Raw genomic sequence first — 26,651 nt, forward strand, 5'->3', positions numbered from 1 at the left:
ATTTGTTTGACCATTCAGAATAATCATTTTAACTTTAAAACATCACAGATCTTTCACAAGAGAATTTGCACTTCACTGGACCATTTAGCGAACTAAATGTTCCTACAGGCTGCAAATCTGATTTGTTATCTAACAGTTCAACAACTTTCCCAGTGCACAGTAACAGCATTTATGAATCTCGCAAAGTTATAATTAGAATTTACCAAAGCCAAAGTTTGGCTTTCAAGACATTAGTAAATTTAGCATTAGAAAGCAACTGCAAGGGGTGTTTAAATATGTGAGGGGTATAGGAAGTAATGTTTTCAGAGAGATTATGGTGGAGATGGAAATGGTATAAAAAATAAAGTAAATTGCCATCCATGAATCACCCTGTCATTCTGTCTATGGGTTAAATTTTGTAAAAAAAAGTTTATTTAAACAAAACGAATACAGAGAGGGGTATTCATAAACAATGTTCTGTTCAGTCCTGTTTCTAAGAGGATTGCTCAGTGTACAATAAGGGAGCAGAGTTTCTGTTGTATAAATGCTCCAGCTAGTGACACTTTCAGTCTGCTGGATAATTCCACATGTATACGCAGGAGTTTAATTGTACAGTTAATGTGGATTAGCCACATGCCCTGCCCTTGAACTACATATACCTGGACTGAAATTCACTGGTGGAGGGATTCGAACACAAGCTCTGCCAAACTATTTCAAAGCAGAATAGTGAAGACTGAGCACAGTATTTTTTCAGTGTACACTCATTGTTGTCCAAACCAACAGCTGGCTTGTCAGTATTGCAGCAGGAAATTAGGATGTGCATCATGTGTAAGTGCCCTTGCAACAGTGATGGATGGGATGATAGGGTGAGTAGTTAATGGAGTTGTTCCAAAGGCATTTGGTCTTCATTTCAGAAACATGCAAAATGAATCACTAATGATGTTTTCCTCAATATGATTCTCCATGTCTCTGATTTGCTAGATTGTTCCACAGCACTATACTCCAACAGCAGACCTCTATTACAACTGCACATCCAGATTTCCTGAATAACCCCCCCAAGAAAAAAAAGTATGAAAATGATTATTTTAAACATATGGCACTACAGTACTTTTGTAAGAGAAGAAGCTTTTAGAAGACATGGAGACACACGTTTTTCAGAAATTAAATAAAGCTGTAAACTAAATGACATGCTGTGAATGTTGAAATAATCTGGTATATTACACTAAGGCAGATTTAGCAAAAGAGATTAAAATATTACAAATACTACTTAGAATGTACAGCAACTGTCAGTGCTATTTCTGACCTCTGTGAAATTCATATTCTTTAGCAAACCAAACATTTTAGAATCTATTTTCAGTATTGGCTCTTTGTGTGTGTATAAAGAAAATGCTGTGCTTTGATCTTTACCATTTTTTATTAATGTGTGCTCCTTCCATAATGTGTTTTATTCTTATTCAAGTCCTAGATTCCTCTTGAAGTACATTGTCAGAAAAATATGTATTAGTGTATGTATTAGTAATATGCTTAGTGCATTTAAGGCTTGAAAAGGGTTAACGCATTTATTCTATTTCACACTGCATAAAATCTGTACGAATTGCAGAAGCTTTCTTACCTTGTATTGTCATGAAATATGTGCAGTTATAATCTTTGCTTATGCTTTGGAAATTTACAGGGAAGCAGATAATTTCTGCTTGTGTCAGGAAAATAATGAATAGATGTATTAATGTTATGAGACTTAGACAAGGAGTTCCGCTTGTGCTGTGAGAAAATACACAGCTGCAGAAGCTATAGATAATTAGAACAAAGACAGCTTGAAAATATGAACTGCAATCAGCATTTGCTTGTGCCTGAGCTAGAAAAGTACCTTGAAATGTAACACATGTATTAGAACTACACAATAGAAGCTTGTAACGGGCTAGAGCCCATCAAGGCCAGGTTGTTTTTCTCAAAATGTTTTTCATAAATCCAGTCATGTCAGCAGAAAATCTGAGTAACATCTGCTGTAGAACAATACTGAAAGTTGTATTTGATTACGTCAACCACAGAAGGCAATGTCTTGTAAAACAGTATAAGAATAGCATACTTCCTGTTAGTAGTTAGGCAAAATCCTGTATTTGCATGTTTTTGTCTCCTTGCAGCAAGTTATTAAATGTGCCTTATCTGAACCTTATGTGTATTGGTCTTTGAAGTTTTTTCCTTTGACAGATTGGTCCTTCGAGCTGGAAACCCTCACTTCACCTCGGATCAGACAGGCCAGGTGGCTTGAAACCGTACGGGGAAGAAACCACATCGGTTCTTCTTATTTGAAAAGCCCTCCAACTGAATTGTCATACAAAAGAGGCCAGCCACTTTCTGATCTGCGACTGAAGGACGGGTTTTTCATGAACCAGGTGATCAATCATGAAGGCTCAGGTAAGGTGAATCTACTTTTTTCTGTTTTTAGATCAGGGACTAGATTTGTATTGTTTTTGTCAGGACTGTATTTTTTGTACAATTCAGGGACAGAAAAGATTACTGTCTTGTCATAGATCAGGGAAAACAGAGTAGGTAGGCAGTCATTCTGAAGAGACTATAACAAAATCTGTGGTACCATGTTAAAAATAAGGAGTTATGTAATGATTAAAAGGGTAGAACAAAATGGGTAATAAATGCACAAAAAGACCCCAAAATCCACCGTTAACCGAAGATGCAAAATACATGCAGTCACAGCGTGCTGATAATATTAAATACTATTCAAAATGTGTTAATAAGTATGAATTTGATGGTAAATTAGAAAACTCCTCACTTATCAAACTTGTCAAACAGCTTAAAACCAATTCCAAAGGTCGGGTAAAAAAGCAGCGCCAATTAGGAATTCCTCAGGCACACAGGTGGATTGAGAAGGTAAACCGTAGGGAACAAAAGAATAATAAATCAAAAGCAATGTTTTTACATAAGGAAGACAATAACTTAGTAATAGCATCGGCCCCTCTGCTGCCTTTACCAGAATATGAAGCACGTGAACAGGTTAGTCCACTCCCATGATATCCTGCTGTCACTGAAAATAGAGACATTACGAAAGCAAAACAGTTCATTAGAGATCCCATCGAGACCAGGTCTCGAACACGGGCAGGTAACTCAAAAGGGGACATTGAGTTATATCAAATGGGTAGGAACTCATGATCTATGAGTGAAGAAGAAATATGCCCACTTATAGAAGTACCTAATCCTCAGGCAGGGCAAGAAGGTCAGGACCCAACTATTCTAGTGTATAGACTCTGGACTCCGGAAGATATCCGGAAAGCCCCTGAGGGAATTCTCCATCCAAAAGTTAATTTCAGAAAGTTCTTAGAAGATTTACAAGGAATGAGGCTAAGTTATAATCTAAACGGAGAAGAGGTAGAAAAAGTAGTCAGACAAATTGTGGGACTAGATTGGCACATGATTAGTGGCAACTGAAATCTCCGTGACGCTGCGCTCAGACCCCTCCCACATAGCAGCGCAGAGCTAGACAACAGAGTGAAAGGTCTTACAGACCAAATCTCTGAGAAATGGAAGCCTTGGGCAGACTGGACTTGCATTAATCAATGCATCCAACAAGAAGGTGAAACTATTGACAGATATTATGCCAGACTGTTAGAATGTTTTAATAAACATTGTGGAATGCAGGTTCCTGAAGATCAGACACAAGATTCCCCATATGAGCAGCAGTTAAAGAATGCATTTTTGAAAGGCAGCATTGCACCCATAAGCAGTTTTATTATAAAACACATGGTAGATCATCATACAAGCAGGTTACAGTCATTACTTGAATATGCTAGGCATGCCGAAAGGCATTTTAATAGCAAAAAGAAAAAGAAAGCCCAAGTATTTTCTGTAGAAGATGGAGCAGAAGTTTATGTAGTACAGTCTGGGAAAAAGGGCAAGAGAAATGCCCAGGGAAACAAACAATCTGATCAGCGATCAGAAGACTTTGAAGGGTGAAAGAAAAGGGGTGAATGTTTTAAATGCAGTAAAAAGGGATGCTTGGCAAGGGATTGCAAGAAAAACAAGAGGGCAACCATGGAGGAAGACAAGGAGGGTGAGAACTGACTATATGATAGTCAAGAATCACTGGACGGGGATAGCGGAGAAAGGACAAATGAGAATGTGATAGAAGGAGTAGAGGATGTGACAGAAGAAATAGAGGAAGTGCAGGAGGTTACGGATAGTGAAGAAAATTAAATATTGGATTTAGCTTTATTGAGCTTAGAGCTCTATATAGCAGACACAATACCAGAAGTTACACTCCTGGTAGAAGGGAGGGAGGTCAAATTCTTGTGTGACTCAGGGGCATCATGGACCCTGATACATCCCTCCAAACTGCCAGAGAATTCAGAGTCACCTGATTACATACTAGTGAAAGCAGCTAATGGACAGCTGTATCGGGAGCCCCTCTCCCATAATATTGCAATAACTGATCCTGTTTCAGGATTGACCCAGAAAAGTAAAATTGCTGTTTCCGCAAAATGCCCAGTAAACCTCTTGGGCAGAGACCTTATGCAGCTATTTGGTATAGCAGTAGTTCCGACTATGCAGGGTATTGAAGCACAGCGACAAATTGATACCTTTGCAGTGCAATCAGAGGGTGAAATGTTCTATTGGTACAGCCAGGACTTGGTTACGACTGGTCCAGGGGCAGTGACCGAAGAGTTGATGAATGTAGCCATCAGCAAGTTCCCCTCCCTTGACATTGATAAACAACATTTGTTGCACTGTACTCTGTGTTATTGTAACACACCAGGACCTAATAAGGAATATGAGCAAGAATTGTTTAGAAATCGTGCAAACAGACTGATATTATGTAATCTGTACTGGGACATGGAAGGGAACAGTGTAGCCAGCTGTTCATTGCCCCAGGAGTTCTTTGCACTCTATAAATCTAATTGATTACCACATGTTAGCTTAACTAGGACAAGAATGTAAAATGGGTAGACTTAGGAGAAAAAGTCACGAGATGGGAAAAGCAGACAGAGTTAGAACTGTCAGAACAGGGAATACAAATGCAGAAGTTGAATTGTATAACTCAGATCCACCCAGCCATGCAATTGCAGTCTAGCAAGGACAGCTGATTAGTGCTCCTATTAAAGGAGGAAGAGAATGCCTTACAGAATATACCAGAAACTCTTTGATCAACAGGAAAGTCAGATGTAGGACTTATTCGTACAGCGGGACAAGTTACTATCATGCCAAAGTCAGCATTTAGACCACAGAAAAGACAGTATCCCTTAAAAAAAAGATGCAGAGGTAGGAATCAAACCTATTATAGCAGCTTTACTTAAGTAAGGGGTGCTGGTGGAATCTCCTGATTCACCATGTAACACACCCTTATTTCCTGTTAAGAAAGCGAATGGAGAATGACGTATGGTCCAAGATTTACAAGCTGTAAATGACGTAGTAATACCAAGGTCACCTACAGTGCCAGACCCACACACCCTGTTGAATGATTTAAAACCTCAACAGAAATATTTTTCTGTGGTAGATATCAGCAATGCATTATTTTCGATACCGATACACCCTGACAGCCAATATTGGTTTGCATTCACATTTCAGGGGAAAAGGTATACATATACGCGACTACCACAGGGATATTTTGAAAGTCCGATAATATTCTCACAAGAAATGGCAAGCAACTTGGCAGGATTTACCTCACCAAGAGGCAGTCAGATTTTACTTTATGTTGATATCCTGCTGGCGGCCCCCACCCAGCAAGATTGCAAAGAAGATACCATGGTGCGATTACAATTTTTAGCCACTGAAGGACATAAAGTATACAGAAATAAACTGCAGCTTTGGAAAAAAAAAGTTAAATACCTAGGAAATGTAATATTCAAAGAGGGTAGGACATTAGATGAGGACAGAAAAATAACGATTTTACAAGCGCCAAAACCCACTACCAAGACGGAAATGATGTCCTTCCTGGGTACGACTAATTTTTGCCGGAGCTGGATTCCAAACTATGCCTTGGAATTTGCACCACTGACTAACCTGATATATAAAAAGCCTATGGTAGCACAAGATTTGTTACAATGGACACCAGAAGCAGAAACTGCTTTCTGAAAATTGAAACAGTTAATAGCATCCTCATTAGTTTTAGGATTACCAAACTATCATAAACGTTTTTTCCAAACTGTAGATTGCAAGCAAGGTTATATGACATCAGTGTTAACACAGCAGCATGGGGACAAGCAACGCCCTATTGCTTATTATTCATCACAACTAGACCCAGTGGCACGGTCTTTACCCCATTGTGTACAAGCAGTAGTTGCAGCTGCAATGGCAGTACAGGCTTCGGCCTCAGTAGTTTTGTTCCACCCTCTCACATTGAGAGTGCCTCATGCAGTCACGATTATTTTACTGCAAGAGAAGGTAGCATATCTTTCCCCTGCTAGGCATCTTTCCTGTATGACTATATTGTTGAGCCAACCTCATATGACAATTGAACGAGGCACGACTTTGAACCCTTCTACCTTGCTCCCAACCCCTGCAGATGGCACACCACACAGCTGCCTGCAGGTAATTGAGCAAAAGACACTGCCTAGAAAAGATCTCACGGATGTTCCCTTGAATGATGCCGAGGTGACATACTACGTTGATGGCTCATGCAAAAGGGGTCCTGCAGGACAGAACCTAGTAGGATATGCAGTAGTTTCTGATACTGAGATTATAGAAGCGAAACCCTTACCACACAACTTATCTGCACAGGCAGCAGAATTCATTGCCTTGACACGGGCATGTACCTTAGCAAAGGGTAAATGTGTGAACATTTTTACTGACAGCCAGTACGCTTTTTCTACTGTACATGTTTTCACAACAGTGGAAAAATCGAGGAATGATAACATCTAGTGGCAAACCAATCAATCATGCACAGTTTATTTTAGATCTTTTAGAATCTATTCAGTTACCTCAGAAAGTAGCTATTTGTAAATGCACAGCTCATACCAAGCAACAGGATAGAATTTCAAAAGGTAATGCGAGAGCTGGTACAGCTGCAAAACAGGCAGCTTCAGAAGTATTTCTTTTGAATGAGGAATTACAACCATCTGAGATTTTAGACTTAGAAATGTTAAAGACAATGCAGACACTTACTACGCAGGCTGAAAATCAAAGATGGGTAAGATGAGGAGCAATTCTCAAAAAGGGGCTGTACATCTCTAAAGAAGGGAAACCGATATTACCATCTAATTTGTTTAGATATGCAGCTTTGTTGAGCCATGGGCAATGCCATGTCTCAACAGGGGGGATGGTACAGCTGGTGATCCAAGTGTTCACGACATATGGATTTTTAAACTACTCTAAAAAAATTTGTTTGATGTGCCATATTTGTAACAAACATCATGCACAAGCAAGGGAGTTTCCTTACACCACCGTATCCGTTTCATACTATCTGTATGGATTTCATAGAATTGAACAAATGTGAAAATAAGAAGTATTGTCTTGTCATTGTAGATATGTTTTCCAGATGGGTGGAAGCCTTTCTGACCAAAAATCCAGATGCAGCTACAGTTGCAAAAATCCTCATTAAAGAAATCATCCCTAGATTCGGCATTCCAGAAAGGATCTACAGTGACAATGGTACACACTTTGTAAACCAAACCATACAGCAGTTAAGTAAACATTTTGGTATTTCTTTAAAAAATCATTGTGCATATCATCCGCAATCTGCAGGGCTAGTTTTGAGGCATAATGGGATTTTAAAGAGTAAGCTAAGAAAGTTGATAGTAGAAACAGGGAGAAATTGGGTGTACTGTCTGCCCCTGGCACTGTTGAGCATGAGAACTGTCCTAATGCAAAAGGATTGACTCCTTTTGAAAAACTATTTGGAAGGGCTTATTATATACCTCAGTGGAAACCTCTCATACTCACAGACCAGGAAGCCGACTGTACACTAGCAGAGTATATGAGAAATTTGTTGAATTCTAAACATCTGTTGCAGTCAAATTCTGTTTCAGATAAAGAATAAACCAGACCATCAGAAGTGGCAGTGGCTCCAGGAACCTGGATCTGGGTGAAGACAATAAAAAAGAATTGGATGTCACCAAAGTGGGAAGGTCCATATCAAGTGCTTCTGTCGACACCCACTGCAGTCAAGATCGCAGAGCGTGCCTCGTGGATCCACCTGACACACTGCAAACTAGTTAAGAACTTTGAACTGGACAAAAATCTTGACACATGTCAAGAGTAAAAATGATAGAATCCAGAAAAAACAGGAATGCAGAACAACCATTTCCTCAGAAGTATTGCATAATCATCCTGTTAACTGTACTAGTGACAATAATCTTTTTGTTGTGGACATTCCTTTTTCCAGCCACACAAACTGAACTGAATAAACGTGAAGCATTACTCATAAACTGGCACCCAAACTTCAACACTTACCAGGCAATTAAATATGTGTATGCTGAGACTTTCAATGTTTCAAATTGCTGGATTTGCACAGCTTTGCCGACAGCATACGGGGGGTTATTAATGACTGCAGTCCCCCTAGGGGTCAGCGAGACCTGGGAAAACTTGATTTATGATACCTCAACCATTACATCACAAGATAAAATAGCATTGCACTTGTCGGTTCCACAAAAGGGAACTGTGTGTTTTTAGAAAAATGATACTGTTCAGGTGGGTTGGAGCAATTGCAATGTGACTAAAGTTAACAATGCAGGTTCTTATTGTAATACAAACTATGATTAATTTTTTGAATTGATGCACAAAACAATTGATGAAGTAAAACATAATTCTGTTCTCTATAAACAACTGTCTATAATTGATAGAAAAATGTTTCATGCAGGACAAGTGTATATTCATAGTAAAGTTACTACTAAAGTAGGGGATTGTCATTTTGTATGTGGTAGAAAAGCATACAAGTGGTTACCTGAGAATTGGTCCGGCAGTTGTTTTTTGGGCTACCTGGTTTCGGCCATACGACACACTGTAGTCTTACCTCGAGGAAAAATTTGGAATGTCCGAGAGGTCGTCAAAAAACTTGAAAATCCAGTGGGGCAAATCAATGCATGCTGGAAAAACCATCATTCTATAGGTGATAAACTGACACACATGGACTTGAGTGACAGTGTTATATCATGGGCAGGCATATCACCAGCATATGGAACAGTGAAATCGATCTGGGAGCTGAGAAAACTGTGTAAACTTCTCGAAGTAATGAGGAATGCAACTTTTTCCACTCCCGAATTGGTGACTGATGAACTGAATGCCATGAGAACTGTAGTGCTTCAAAACCGCATGGCTCTTGACTTCACCCTAGCAGCAAGAGGCGGTACTTGCGCTTTAATCCAGGAGGAGTGCTGTTCGTATATTCCTGACCATAAACACGAGATAGACAATCACCTTGAGGTAATTCAGCAAGTGTCGGGCATGACCAAACCAAGACCAAACCCACTGATGGACTTTTTCCAGAAATGGCTTGGGGAGCGGGGTACTATCCTAATGAACATTCTGATTGCTATTTGTGTAGGAATGATCCTACTGGGAGTATGTGTTTGCTTTGGCATCCCCTGCATGAAAAGACTGATTAAAGACTTTATAGACATATCAGTTTCTGAAACCTTATATCAAAGTGCTGAGTCTGAAGAACTATTGAAAAACTGAAATGCTTTCATAAGTTTAAACTGAATGACTCTCTTAACTGCAAATCCCGAGTAGGAAGAGGTTAGGAGAAGAAAAAACTGTTTATGCTTATTTTGAAAGTAGAATAAAGGTATTAAAAGGGGGGAAATGTCAGAAAAATATGTATTGGTGTATGTATTAGTAATATGCTTAGTGCATTTAAGGCTTGAAAAGGGTTAACACATTTATTCTATTTCACACTGCATAAAATCTGTACAAATTGCAGAAGCTTTCTAACCTTGTATTGTCATGAAATATGCGCAGCTATAATCTTTGCTTATGCTTTGGAAATTTACAGGGAAGCAGATAATTTCTGCTTGTGTCAGGAAAATAATGAATAGATGTATTAATGTTATGAGACTTGGACAAGGAGTTCCGCTTGTGCTGTGAGAAAATACACAGCTGCAGAAGCTATAGATAATTAGAACAAAGACAGCTTGGAAATACAAACTGCAATCAGCATTTGCTTGTGCCTGAGCTAGAAAAGTACCTTGAAATGTAACACATGTATTAGAACTACACAATAGAAGCTTGTAATGGGCTAGAGCCCACCAAGGCCAGGTTGTTTTTCTCAAAATGTTTTTCATAAATCCAGTCATTTCAGCAGAAAATCTGAGTAACATCTGCTGTAGAACAATACTGAAAGTTGTATTTGATTACGTCCACCACAGAAGGCAATGTCTTGTAGAACAGTATAAGAATAGCATACTTCCTGTTAGTAGTTAGGCAAAATCCTGTATTTGCATGTTTTTGTCTCCTTGCAGCAAGTTATTAAATGTGCCTTATCTGAACCTTATGTGTATTGGTCTTTGAAGTTTTTTCCTTTGACATACACTTTTACGAAAGAACACTGACTCACTGAATTCATGACATTTTGAAATTAATTTTTTCTCAATTGTTTTTATTGAATATTTTATCAACAAAACATTAATATATGATAATAGAAATGTTATAAAACAAATATACATATCTAAAAGAATAATAATAAACAATTAGCATAGTTATTTACAATGGTGTCTACTATAAAGCTTTTTAAACAGAAAAAGAAATGTAATAAGAAAAGTTGTTAGTTAATTATTAAAATCAGTTTTTACTCAACAGTTCTTTGAATTTCAACCACATATTATATGAAGAGGTGATTCTAAATGTTCTTATCTTGATCCTGATAAGTTCAAGATGACAAACTTTAGATGCCAAGTGTACACATTTCTTCATAGCAGGAGTGTCTGTTTGTTCCAGGTCTTGGTGATGACTTTTCATGTTAAGATACTCCATAAAAGAGGGCATTTTATTTTCATGACACAAGTGGGTATAGGTGTATTAAATAAAATAAGATATTTGGTCAGCATACATTTATCATTAATAACAGACTGTAAGAGAAAATTCATATTATCTCAATATGTTTTAAGTTCTATACAATTGTAAAACATATGCTACCAGTCAGCTTTAACATTTAGTTTACATGCCCACCCTCCTGTGTCTTTATTATACATCAATTCAACTTTATGTGGTGTGATAAATGTTCCATGTAAGAACTTCCAAGAGAATATCCTCCACCTTAGTGATGAAATAGTTTTCTTTGAGTATTAGTTTTTTTATTATCGTCAGACGGGTAGTTATTATTAACAAGTCTAAAATAATCCCAGTAGCTTTCTCTGTGGCATAATGTGGACTCCTTAAGTACCTTATACATTTTAAATAGCAGTCCCTTTCCAATTATATTTTGATGCATTAGAATAATGAGTAAACCAATGGATATGGGGAGAAAACTTCTAAATGTTGGTTGCATTAGATTAATTTTATGTTCAACTAATTGCAATTTCAAATTTCTAAACACATGTCTTTGCTTAACTGAGAATTATTAATGATATGGTCAACATGTTGTAAATTCCCATTTTCTAGTAATTGACACCAGTATAACAGGTTTTTGTCTTTAAATGTAGTCATTGTTAAATTAAATGCATTGATGCTATTTTGAGTATAGGCAATTGGAAATACAAAGAAAATCCATGCTTTATATTCAGGGTTCCTGAAAATGAAAATGTTAAAGGAGGTTATTATTGTATCAATATAATAAGAGTTAACTGGTTTATTTTTGTTTTCTATAAAATAGTCACTTATCAACCAATGCAACTTATTAGCAGCTATTTTAGTATGATATGATTTTTTAAATTTTTGGATTTACACCAAATAGCTCCCTGAACAGCTTTCCATTTTGGATCATAGTTGTTATTTTGCCAATAAATTATTATCTTAACAATTAAGGATAAGGAATATAATTCTAAACTTGGAAGACCAATACCATCCAATGTCTAATCCCTAATGTGATGGCTTAAAGCCAATCTAGGCTTGTTAAGAAACCATACAAATTTCAGAAACAAAGAATTATACTCTTTTATATTTTTTGGGGAGTAGGAGGGAGGAAGATTGTATTATATATAGAACTTTAGGAAGGATAATCATTTCATTTAAGGAGCTTCTCTGTTCCATAGTGAAAAAAAAATATTCCGTTTATTAAGAGTTTGTTTTTATAGAATTTATGTTATTATTATAATTAAGGGATGCTATATCGTTAATATTATCAGACAAAATTATCCCCAAGTAAGTGATTTTACCATCTTTCACAATGCATTTATGTAATTTCTTATCTATTTTATTAATATTTTAATTAACAGGTAGTATTTCAGTCTTATTCTCATTAAAACTGAGTCCTGATTTCTTCTGGAATATTTATATTGCTTGGAATACAGCAATAAGCGAACATTTTCAATCAGTCAAAGTTAATTGGATGTTATCTGCAAATTGTGTTTTTGGGATTGAATCATTGCTTATTAGTATGGCTTTGCTGTTTCTATTTGCTCATATATAATTTTCAAAAGGTTCCATAACTAAAGCAAAAAGCAATGGGAACAAGGGGCAACCCTGTTTAGTACCTTTAGTAATCATGATTGATTAGGAAGAAGTATATGAGAATACCTTAATGTATGCAAAGGAGTTTTCATAGAGAATTTATTTATTTATTTACATTTGATAAAGTACTGTCTGGCTGGGTGAGAAGCCCTTTTTCAAAAGAGAGACAGGGAGTAAAGCTCCCAAGAGAAGTTACAATAGTTAAATAGCATTACATAAAGTAGATTAAAATAAGGACTGTATTACGATAGACTAAATAGCAATACATAAGTATACAATAGACTAGATAGCAATGCAAAAGTATTGCAAAGTTGAAAACAGTACACAGTAAAAGAGTTCAAAAATTATAAACATAAATCATATTGAATAATAATCAGAGACAATAAATAAACAGATTTGTTAGATATGTCTGATATTTTAGAAGTTATACAGAAAAATAATTTTTTTGAGAATGAACCTGCAATTATTTCTAACAAACATGTGGATTTTAAAGTATACAATTATTCAAGCAGAGAATTAATTATTGAGCATGCTGAATTACTTTCAAAAGGTTTTACTTTTGTACCAAGCAGAAGAGGTACAATTACTAATGTTCTTATCAACTTAAAATTGTTAACTCTGAAGATGAATATTAAGATGTGGGTTACTGGAAATAACGAACAAAATGATGGGAAATTATTTAAACCAAGTAAGTTTAACCCCCCTATTAATAATACTGTGGCCTTATATGAAAAAGCCTGAGAATTAGAAATAAGAGAATTTTTTTAAGAAAAGTAAAAAGCATGGTTTAAATGGTGAAAATAATAATTTAAGTGAAGTTGAAATGGTTTTATTAAATGAGCTCATCACAGATAAAAATATTCGCTTTATGAAACCTGACAAGGGTAATGGGATTATAGTCATGGATAAAAATGACTATAGAAATTATATGTTTCAAATGTTGACTGGTGAGGCATACGAAGAAGTTACATTGAATGAGATTCATGTAGCTTTTTTGAAAATAGATTTAATGATAGAAGATATGTTATACCAGGGTCAGATTAATGACGTGGTATTTAATTATTTGAAAAATGATTTTCCTATGGTGAGCAACATATTTGGTATTCCTAAATTACATAAAGGCTTAAGTAAAGTAACCTTTAGGCCAATAGTTGATGGGAAAAGGAATAAGACGGTATTTATTAGTAAGTATCTTGACCATCACCTTCAAAGGGGGCTTACTAAGTTTGATTATATTACAAGGGATTCATGGCATTTCTTGCACAAACTAAATGAGGTAAAAATTGATACTTCTAGTATATTTCCTACTATTGACGTGTGTAATTTATACACAGTAATTCCAAATAACATTGGTCTGGACTGGTTGGGGAGACAATTGAATAAAATTGGGCTTTTTGAACAAGACCAAGTAAATGTTTTTGTAACACTTATGGAAATTGTATTGGGTAATAATTTCCTGTTCTTTGAGGTTAGTTATTTTAAACAGGTAATAGGATTAGCAATGGGGGCAGCATGTGCCCCCATTTATGCGAATTATGTGATGTCTTATTGGGAGCAGGAGTATGTATTTCAGAGTGATTTCAAACAGTATATTCAGCATTATACAATATTTCTAGACAATATTTTTATTGTTTGGAATGGAGATAGTAAAAATTTGGAATTATTTTTGAAGTACATTAACAGCGCTGTAGAATTTTAAAAAATTACATATACATATAGTTCTACAGAAATATGTTACTTGGACGTTCAGTTAGTAGTAGATCAAGATAAAAAGTGTCTTACATCTAATATCTATAGGAAGGCCACTTTCTCCAACTCTTATCTGAATTATCAAAGCTGGCACCCTAGCCATCAGAAAAAGGCTATTGTTAAGGGCCAAATGGTTAGGGCTGCCAGAATGACCAATGATTTTTAGAGATTTAAGGATGAATTACAATTTATTATGGAAATGTTTATAAGAAGAGGATATCCGGCTGTTTTAGTTAGTATTATAAAAGAGGAGATTATGGTAAAAAGGGACAAATGATTTTATCAACCCATTTTAAAGGTTAACACACAAGAAATCAGGGATATTGATTTACAAGCAGTTAATGTGGGAACTGGCAAAAAGTAAAGTAAAGAAAGAGAAGGGAAAGATTGTTTGTATTTTATTACTACTTACACTGTAGATACAGAATTTCTGGTTAAGGTTATACGAAGGAACTGGGAACTTTTGAAGTTAGATGTGAATGTTTTCAGCAAAATCAGAACTCCACCTATAAATGTATATAGGAAATATAGATCTTTTAAAAATCTTTTAGGAAGGAATTATCTTCATAGAGTAGAGTCTTGTAGGGCAGTTGGAAATTTTAGGTGTGGAAGATGTAGTATTTGTAAGCATATCTCCATTACAGGAAATAAAATAGTAGTATCACATGAAGTTATCTATATCAAGGGACATTTTGATTGTTTTAGTAGAAATGTTGTATATATTGCTAGATATGACCAATGTCCAGCATTTTATATAGGTAAAACTTGTTGATCATTAAGAGAAAGGATAGGTGAGCATGTTTTAGACATAAGACATATGAAAAATACTAATGCCCTGTATATACATATTAGACAGCATCCCAAACATGAATTTAAATTTAGTGTGATACAACAAATTATTAAGGATGCTCAAGGATATGTATTGGATGTCCATTTGGACATTAGTGAAATTAAGTGGCAAATAAGATTAGACGCCACCACCTACCTGGGCATTAATGATAGTATTAGTATCTCCCCTTTGTTAAAGTTAAAACATATTTTAGGATAAAGTTCATGTATAGACCTGGTCCCTTGTAGTATAAGTAACTTTGATTAAGTTTTAAAAGGTTTATTTAATTATTTTTAATAGTTTTAAACATTATTTTGAATGTTAAGCATGGTTTTATACATTAATATAACTATTATCTTAAAATTCCTTTTGTTGACCAACTAAATATATGGTCCATTTCAGATGTTATGAAATTTGTGTGAAATGTAATAGTTACAATAAGTATATGAGTTTTATAGTTAAAAACACGGTTCTGGTTGAAAACATTGTTAAGGAGCATGCCTTTTTAATGTTGTTATGGATACCAATGGTGTAATTGAATTATTGATTAATTCATAGGTATTTTTATAGGGAGTGGGAGTTTGGATTTATTTGTTCTGATGAAGTCTGTAAATGTAGGACGAAACCTAGGTTAACTTCTTGCAGTGTATTAGTGTACTGTTTTGGTGCAATAAACTTGTCAGTGTTTCTAAAAGAACAGCGTAAGTTCCAGTGTTTGGACTGCTCAAGTATTCCGTGGTTGGATTTGTGGTTACCAAGTATATGAGAATACCTTAATGTATGCAAAGGAGTTTTCATAGAGAATTTATTTATTTATTTATTTACAATTGATAAAGTACTGTCTGGCTGGGTGAGAAGCCCTTTTTCAGAAGAGAGACAGGGAGTAAAGCTCCCAAGTGAAGTTACAATAGTTAAATAGCATTATATAAAGTAGATTAAAATAAGGACTGTATTACGATAGACTAAATAGCAATACATAAGTATACAATAGACTAGATAGCAATGCAAAAGTATTGCAAAATTGAAAACAGTACACAGTAAAAGAGTTCAAAAATGATAAACATAAATCATATTGAATAATAATCAGAGACAATAAATAAACAGACATTGCAAATACCCTAAAATCAATATCTCAAGTCATATTCACATTCATAGTATTTTACAATATATATATATATATATATATATATATATATATATATATATCTACACATATATATATATATATATATATATATATATATATATATATATACACACACACACACACATATATATATATATATATATATATATATATATATATATATATATATATATATATATTTTTTTTTTTTTTAGGCAAAAGAGCAATGTTGCCAAGAATTAGGTTGAGAGTAAAGAATAATCTTACAGCACAGATAGAGGAGCAGAGTGGGACAGTAATTAGCCAGAGGAGGTGCAGGAGCATAGCCAGTGATTTGAGAAATATTCTGTTAGCAACTGTTTGAATTTTTGTGTGCCAGAGGTGGATAGAATGTGCTGTGGGAGAGAGTTCCAGGTTTTGGCTATATTATGAGAATATGAGTCCCCATAAGAGTTGTGGGTTTTGCTAACCTTGAGTAGTGTTTTATCTGCTGACCTCAGTGAGGTAAGGTTAGAATAAGGCTGAACAAGGTCAGATAAGTCTAGACAATAGTCTGGCTTATGGAAAACAGAGAGGACTACTATTAACTGGTTGAGGGTGAGTAAAATAGGGAGTTTGATCCAGTTCAGTTGCTGTAATGCAGTACAGTGGTGAGATCTATGGGGAGGTTTGCAGCAAATTTAGCTATTTTATTATAACAGGATTTTAGGTTATTTAAGTCTGATTTCCAGAGATTTGAAAAGTCTTGTGAGCAGTAGAGAAGGGTGGATAGGAGATGAGTTCTAGCTGTAGTTATTCTAGCATAACTGGTTAGAAATGGTTTAGCTCTATATAGTGCATCACGTTTTATATGAACTTTTTTGATTGTTAGAGCAATATGTCTGTCAAATTTTAAGCTGTGGTCTAGGGTAACACTGAGGACTTTAGTGTGATCAATGGGTTCAATTATAGTGCCACTGCAGGCAAAGATAGATGTGTTAGGATGCTTTTTTTAGAGGAATTAGATAATGGTATAAGTTTGGTTTTGTTTGCGTTTAAAATGAGTTGGTGATCTGATAGGAACTTTTCAATGTTATGGAGGGCAGCCTGAGCTTTTTCTTGGAGTTTGTTTAAGGTAGGGGTGGAGCAGATAAGGGAAGCATCATCTGCTATTGAATGATGGAGGCAGGTGTAGCTGCAGTATAAAGATTATTTGTAAAAATGATGAAGAGGAGTGGGCCCAGGATAGAGCCTTCTGGGGCACCAACATTAATGGGTGATAGGGATGAAAGCTTGTTTTCCCATAAGGTGGCTTATTTACAGTTAGAGAGATAACTGTGAAACCAGCATAAGCTTTCAGGGCTGAAATTAGGAGTGGCTAGTTTGTTGAGGAGAATTTGATGAGATACTGTGTCATATCAAGGAAGGTAGTAGAGACAAGGTGGTGTTTGTTTTTGAGTTGATTTACAGTATTGGAAAATGTATGAGTCTTGTGTTAGTACTATGCTTAGGGCAAAAGCCATGTTGAGTGTTAGATAATAGGTTATTTTGAAGGAGGTAGTCTAGTATCTGTTTCTGTAGACATTTTTCTAAGATTTTGGCAAGTGGGGACAGAATAACTATGGGTCTATATTTGGAAAGGTCAGTAGAGAGCCCTCCTTTATGAAGGGATGTTATGTGGGATATTTTCCAAAGAAGAGGAACATACTGTTCAGAGATGGAGAAGTTTATAAGAATAGATATGATATAGGCAATGGATGGAGCAGCAATTTTTAGGAATTCACCTAGTAACTGATCTGCTGCAAGAGTACATGGTTTTATTTTAGTAAGGAGACTTTGTATGCACTTGGTTTTAATTGGTCTAAAAGAGAAAGGAGAAGTATTGATGTCTGCAGGGGGGTATAGAGAGTGTGAAATTGGAAGTATTGCTATGTAATGAGGTAATAGAGGAGATAAAGTGGGTGTTGAATTGGGTGGCTTTGCTGTCTGTAGAGGAGGTAATTGTTGATGCTGGGGTGGTAGGCTTTCTAGGGTTAAGAAGGAGGTTGATTGATTGCCAGAATCTTTGGGGATTGTTTTGGCATTTTAGTTGGCATGATTGGAAGTAGGTTTGTTTGTCATGTTTTATTTGCTTTTTAGCAAGATTTCTGAGTAGGAGGCCTGATTGTTAGCATTTTTGTTTTTGTTTTTTTGTGGTAAAGCATTCATGCTTTATCCCACTGTTTAAGAAAATGAATAGTTTCTTTAGATAGATGGGAAAATTATTTGGATCTAGCACAAACTTTCCTGGTTGGAGCAAAGTTATTGAATATTTGCAGGAATGTATTATTGAAGTACTGCATTACAAACTCCAATTGTAGGGTTGACAGTCATGTTCACTTAACAGGGTGCTGAATAGAGAGGAAAATGTGTTTTTTTATTGCGAACATATTGATAAGTGGACTTGTTGATACTCTGGGTGCATTTTCTAATTAGATAGGTTGGGCAGTGGTCACTTAGGCAATCAGGGAGGCATCCTGTAACATAACTGGATTTTTTTGTTAAAATTCAGTCAAGTAAAGAGTGCTTGGTGGTTACTTTGTCAATGCATGTTGGTTGGGAGACATTTTGAGTAAAGTCATATAGGTTAATGAAGTTGATAGGGGTTTTGGAGGAACAAGAAAGCCAGTCAAGATTAAAGTCACCCAGTATTATAGTTTCTTGGGAAAAAGAGGAGGAAGCCCATTCTCGGATATTTTCAATGAGAGTAGGGTTGATTAATTGTAAGAAATTGTTTGAAAAATTACATTCCTCCAGTACTAATAGCAAGTACCCCCAATTAACTGGATAACATGCACTATTGACAATATTGATATTCAGACTAACCAAAGTTAGTTCTTTTTTTCTTTTTTGAATTATTAGCATAATCAATTATTGATAGTATTCTATTGATATAACCCAGCCTGATAATTGTTTATCAACATTGGAAGAAATAGTTTTATTCTAGAAGCATACATTGCTATGAATATTTTATAATCTACATTTAATAATTATATTGATCTATATGAAGAACATTGTGTTGAGTCCTTGTCATAATTTAAAATTAGGGATTTTATGGTGTATTTCCAGGATGGTGGCACCTTTGTACATACTGTAACAATTGAAAATACCTCTAGTAAAATACTCAAAGCATCTTTTGTCATCATTTTGTATAGTTAGGTATTATACCATCATTTCCAGGTACCTTATTGGGTTTTAATTTATTAATTTAAATTTTGAGTTCAGAAATTAATATAGCCTTGCCAGTTATTTTTATTTGATCCACTTAGTGTATATTTTCAGTATACTTTTTTTATAAAAGTTTTAATTAGATCTTGTGTATCATTTGTTGGCTTATGTTGATTCATCTTAATAAAATGAAATCTGAAAATATCCAGAATATTTTCTATTCTAGTAACCTTCTTTTTACTACTAGAGGAGCATATTTCTTTGATGTGGTTAGAGTTAACAATCATTTTTGTTCTAGTAGCCAATTTATGTATGTATTTAGGATTTATGGAATACTTACTTATTTTAATCTTTTCTAAATTTATCATAGTTTTATGTTGTAAAATCTCTAAATATTTACTGTTTAAGCTATTTATTTCTTTTAAGTTATTTCCTTTTTGATTATTTAATTTTAACTTATTAATTTTCGCCTGTAAATCTATTAAGTCTTTGTCCCATTGTTTCTTTTTTGTACATACCAACTTGCAATTTCCTTTTTGATTATTTAATTTTAACTCATTAATTTTCTCATGTAAATCTATTAATTCTTTGGCCCATTGTTTTTTTTTTTTTGTGCATACCAACTTGCAATTTTGCCAAAAAGTATGCTTTTAAAGAGTCCAATGCAAAAATCTCTGTGGTGTTACCTGTATGATTAATTTCAATAAAAGTTTGAATTTCTTTATTAAAGAACTCCTTAAAGCCTTTCATATTGGTTATTTATGCAGGAATCCTTTTAATTGGGATGTTATTACTAGAACTGAATATATCTTCAAATGTTATCGCATTATGATCTGACAGTGTGCAAAAGACTACTTTAACATTATCTATTCTACTAGTTATCTCATTTGCAACATATATTCTATCTATTCATGATTGTGTCCAATGCCTGTGTGAGACATGTGTAAAGAAGAGTAAGTTGGATACTGAAAACTCATTTGTATCTCTCATATTATATAGGTCAGTGAACTCCATCAAAGCCTTGATTGAGGCAGGTTTCTTCCTTTTACAGCTAGTGTTGGTATCTCACCAAGAGGATCAAGGGTCTCAAACAGATGCCATATGCTGCTCGGTTAAAAAAACTCCAGCTCTACTCAGTTGCATACCGCCTACTTCGCATACAAAGCTATGTCAAATCCAGAATTAATGGACATGCTCCACCTCAGTAAATCTAAATCCCTTAGAGCCACACGCTCGAGGGACTTGAACCTCAGCACAGAAATAAATAGAACTTGCTGGAGGGACAGGTTCATAACCCAGAGGCTCCCTTCGCTCTGGAATAGAATTCCAGTTCATGTGAGGAAGAGCACCTCACTGAATCTCTTCAAGAAGAATCTCGATAAGTGGATGGGGGATCATAGGTTTGTCCCAGGGATTACTCCCGTGTCACTATTAGACAGAGGCACAGTAAACTAAACTTTAAAAAGGGCACAGTATACTCAAATCAAGGGGTGGCGTAAGCCATACAGAATCAGGCTAGGCTTATAATTGCCCCAGGGCAGATAGCCTAGTATGAACCTATGAACCTATGAACCTGTTAGATAAAATACAATTAAAGTTACTGCAAAAATAATGTTTCCCTTTGGTATTCATATTATTTCACCCAACTGTTGTTTAACTGTTTTCCCAATTCAGGTATGCAAACACATTAAATAAAGTATATAATTTCCTTTGAATTACTAAAGTCACTGAACAAAACATGCCTTTTTCATCACTAAATCTATTCAGGATTTTAGGTAGAGGCAAATAATTAAAAAAAAAAAAATCCACTCTTCTCTTTTGTTTATAATGAGAGCTAGTCAATACAGAATTGTGTTGCCTGCCCAAATCTTATTTTATTAAATGTGTTTCTTATAAAAAGATAAGTTGGGAATGAAACATCTTTAAAAAAAATCTATAAACTATCCTTTTGACAGCCATTATTTAATCCATTGATATTAAGTGATATGCATTTCAAGTTGGACATACTACCAAAATAGGAAAAAATAAATATTACATATAATACCCTCATACATTTGTAAATAATATGGTACTGATAAACTATATTATATCTAGTGAACTGGTTACTCATATATATATATAAGTATAATATAACTAACATTGATAACTGTAAACTTTCTATCAAGAATAGTATACACCAAAAACAAAAAAAACAATAATTTGTAAACTACCATAAGTGCACTGTTCTTTCACATCCCCCCTCCCATGGAATTTAAAACTCCTGGTTTGAATAGCAATCCTATTTAAACACTACCAGCTAATGACAAATAAGTATCTAGCATCTTTCTACTACTTCTAAAGTTATGATCTATGAAAGGACTAACTTATTTAACAGAATTAAAAGGAGTTAGTATATACATAATCTTCAGATTATAAAACACTCATTTTCTTGCTATAAAACGTTTAAACTGTAAACTATAGAGATCTTGTAGTTATTTGGTTCTATTCTATTTATAAGACCCTGTATACTATTATAATAAATTAAACCATTTCTGTCATTTCTGAGAAAAAAGAGATTAACACAGATAAAAGACAATACATATAACATTGTTTATAACAATTATGCTGTATTATGAATACGTTATATACTATTGATAATGTGACTAACTAGCTAACTATTTAAACTCAGTTCTGACCACAACACTGTACATGCTTGGATATTATGGCAGACACATAAGATATTTCAAAGAACAAATAAACTTCTCTAAAAAATCTTTGTCTATTTGTGAGGACTTGCATATACAATTATCTTTCAAAATGTGGCTCTTCTATAAATATGATACATTCACTAGAACATACTATGAAATATAAAATAGTAAAAGAGTAACTGTGAAGTCTAAAGTAACTAATAATATTTTCCCATAATTATATTTGTACTGAGGGATAACATATCTTTGACAACATACCCACTACAGTCATTTTAAGAGTCACAAAAATTCCCAGCTTAACAAAATGACTGTGTAATTTTGTCTGACTTTGCGGGAAACAATGTATTACTTTTATAGTATTCCCTCCTTTACTATGCTTCAGACTTTCAATTAACTTTCAGAGCATGAGCTTCTAATATTGGAATGTAGTTGAGTTCCTCACTTCCTGTTCAAAAAGCATATCCGCATAGAAAACAACACAGATCATCACCACAACCATTGTCATAAACATATACATATCTAATGCCCACATATGTAGAACAAGTCAACCAAGCATGGAACTGACATCAACAGACATAAACAACATCATCCTCCCTTCTTTAAATTAATAGAACAGAATGTAATTTGAATAATATGATATCTAACAATAGCAGCTGAACTGAGGAAATTAATTCTATATTGTATATGGTGCCATAGTACGATAAAATGTATTATATAACTTAAAGGGACACTATCTCATTTCTGAAATCAGCTGCTTGACTGAGTACTTTGTTTACATTTTAGTGCTATGTAAGTAACATGTTCACACAGAGCAGGATTTTCCGAGAAGCTTATTTAGCATACAGCAGGTCAGATTTCACAAAGGTCAGTGGGGGATGGTCATTCCTAAAAGTTTACAGTATCATTTTGTATTTTCCTTCCCCCAAAGAGAGGCTATTAGATCAGCTGAATGATTTAGCCTCAGCCAGAGATGCTATCTAGTCAAATTCAGATCTGCAGGCTTTGTAGCAGTGAAGTTACATCTTCACTATGTACTTGTTTTTTGTAACACTTAGTAGAATGATTATCCCAGCCTAGGCAATTATATTTTCTTTTGTTTTTCTTTCATGCTTGTTGCTACATGCTACATGCTTTTTTCCTATCTCTGGTAATTATTTTTCATATGGTCAGCAATAGTGTTGCTTTTTAGTGCATGTACTCATGCAAACATACATTTCTAAGATGGTTTCCCTCATTTGACAGGACAGCATTGCTTTGAACAATTTGCATCTTGGAAACAAACCCACTGAGTTGCAAATGTCCTAAGATTCTAGAAGAATAAAAGTCTTACAATGTTTCAATAAAAAACATGTCAAGCAACTTTGAAAATGAATCTTGTTACTGTACTAAAAGTATCTTCCCATTAGCTGACTCCCTTCAGGAATCACATAGTAACAGTTTATATAACACTGTTTCCATCCAAATTAATTTATTTTCTTTTTCTTCCCTGCATTGTGGTAAAATGTTTGGATCTTTCACACTTTTCCTGAACATCTGACTGCAGTAGTTACACTGGTTACCATTTGAAAGTTGAGGCAAATGTAGTCTCGATATTTCCATATATTTCCCTAGCTGTGTGCATAACTATGTACACAATATATAATCTAACTTTATATTCATGTGGTTGGAAAACCATAGCCTTGCTATGTCTTACTGATCAGCTTGCAATTCAAGGCATTCTACAATGTCTGTTAAAATTGTATATGATGAATATGTGCATTTTATTAAAATTTGTATGCAGTGCACATAATTGTTTTGGTGGTTTACTTCATTGTTAATACTAAAATTCTTAACTTTTCTCAAACTTGTTTCTTTTGTGACTCAGATGGCTGTGTTGATGAAACCACTTCCCCCCCTTATCAAAATGGAAATAGATAATAAATAGATAATTTAAATAAATAAATGCATGTGTCATTATGTGTTTATCACATGTATTGCTTTGGTTGTTTAAAATGTATTTGCTGTGTATCTTTACATCTTTATAGATCCAGGTATATTTGTATGTCTACACATACCATACACACACACACACACACACACACACACACACACACACACACACACACACACACACACACACACACACACACACACATACATATACATATACCGACACACATACGTAAATTTGATTCTGAGGTTCTCTGTGTCTCTGTATGTATACAGTCATACATGCACCTATATGTGTGGTGTATTGGTGGATATATATATATATATATATATATATATATATATATATATATATATATATATATATATATATACATGCACACTCTCATATACTGGCATGCAGGAGGTATTTTGAATAAGGTGAGAGTATATCTGCTCCTAACAGCATTCATATCGCTGACCCATTATTGCTAGTTTTACAAGTAATAGTTTTTTACAATTTGTCATATGCTACTTGACAATAGTATCAAAAGTGTGACTCAAACTACAGAAACTACAGACCCCATAAGCTTAACAAGCCTTATCTGTAAGGCCACAGAAATAATCATCATGGACCCTATAAATAAAGACATAGGTAATCTTCAAACCCCTAATCTAACACAGTTTGGTTTTGTCAAAGCCAGGTCATGCCTGTTAAACCTGGCAGACTTTTTCAAAAATTTCACCAGAGCCATAAATGGAGGCAAATCTGTGCATACAGCCTACCTTGACTTAGCAAGGGCTTTCAATACAGTCCCACATTTGGGCATCATTGATAAACTCTCCAAGTTGAATATCAACCCTTATGTTGCCAGGTAGGTTGCTAACTGGCTGACCAACAGATCACACTCAGTCAGAGTTGGGGACTTTACCTCAACCAGTAGACCTGTCACCAGTGGAGTTCTACAGGGGTCAGTGCTGGGCCCCCTATTGTTTGGAATATACTTCTCAGGTGTTCAGTCCAAAACAGAGAGGCTGTGGCTGACTAAGTTTGCTGAGGACTGCAAATTAGGTGCAATTATTGAATCCTCAAACAATGTCAATATACTTCAAGAGGGACTTACTCAAACCATTGATTGGTGCCAAAACCATGGACTCAAACTCAATACTAAATAAGCATTATCATCACCTTTGGCAAAAACAATATCCTTGCAGACTACCATATAAATAATAGTACCCTATGTAACAACTCTGTAGTGAGAGACTTGGGAATGGAAGTTGACTATAGCCCAAACTTTGACCACCATGTGTCTACTGTGGTAAGGAAAACATTCTACATCGCTCACTTCATTAGCAAAGATATTGCCTCAAGAGTGAAAGAGGTCCCCTGTACTCGACCGTCATCTGGCCAATAATTGAGTACAATGCTCCCTTTGGTAAGTACCTTACTAGGCACCTTCAGCAACTTATTAACTAATTGATTAATTATTTTTAGCCGCCAAAAATGCTGTTAATTAGGGTGTATGCCACAACTATATAAGACGAACACTTATTTTTAAATTTTGTAACCTGATGAAGCGCACTTGTTAGGTGCGTGAAAGCGCTTGTTTCATTTTAAAAATAAAATTCTTTGCTGCTAATTCATCGTGGAGGCTTCAGTGATTTGTTGAATAATACACCTTCAGCAACTTGAGAGACCTCAGACATTTTTATCCAAGAAAATTCAGCATCTCCTGCACATGTCATACATTGACAGACCAAAGTCACTGTCACTGTACTCAGTAGGATACAGACTACTTGCAGGAAACCTGTGCCTGCCTGCAGAGCAATCTTAGATCCAAACCTAATGGAAATGCTGCACATCCACAAGTCAAATGGGACAAGGATCACTTGCTCTAGGGACCTAACCTGGCCTGCAACATAAATAGGACCTGCTGGAGGAACAGATGTGTCTCTCGTAGGTTGCAATTCCTCTGGAATAGGCTACCAATTCACACCATACAGAGCCCCTGTATGATCCTGTTTAAGTGTAACCTGGATGACTGGATGGGAAACCATAAATTCCTTGCTGAGGATTTCACCTATGACCCTCCTAGATATGGGCAGTCATTGTTAACTAAGATCTTGAGTTTAGGCTAGATCCTTTATATTGGGTTTCTCTACTATTATATTGGGTACACACAGCTAGGCTTATACAGACCTTTATAAAGGCCTTTGGGGCAGTTGCCTTGTAAGCACCTACAAATCTGTCAAGTAACAAGAGTTTTCTTGCCTTCAGTCATCTAAATTTTTAGAGATGATAATCTTACTTGTGTGTTGGCATGCACTGACTGCACTGCATTTTTTTCAGGATAACTGTTGCCATATCCCCAAGAATTTGGTGGGAAGAGGTATTTAGGAGGAAGCAAGCACAGCAGCAGGTACCCAAGAGTAATTACAGGTAGACATTAATTTGCCATAACAGAGATGGAGCTCTTCCTGGATATACAAACAGAAGGCAAACAAGGTACTCCCCAACTCAAAATCAGGCAACATATGTATAGCTCAGGCAAGGAGCAATCATCAAAAAGGGTGAGGTGAAGAATAACTGGATGTTTTATACTATGCTCCTTTAACAGTGGCCTCAGTTCAAGAGAGTGGC

Source organism: Protopterus annectens, chromosome 4.part0 (genome assembly GCF_019279795.1).
Source record: "Protopterus annectens isolate FY-2018-M chromosome 4.part0, PAN1.0, whole genome shotgun sequence".
In the NCBI taxonomy this organism is placed as follows: Eukaryota; Metazoa; Chordata; order Ceratodontiformes; family Protopteridae; genus Protopterus; species Protopterus annectens.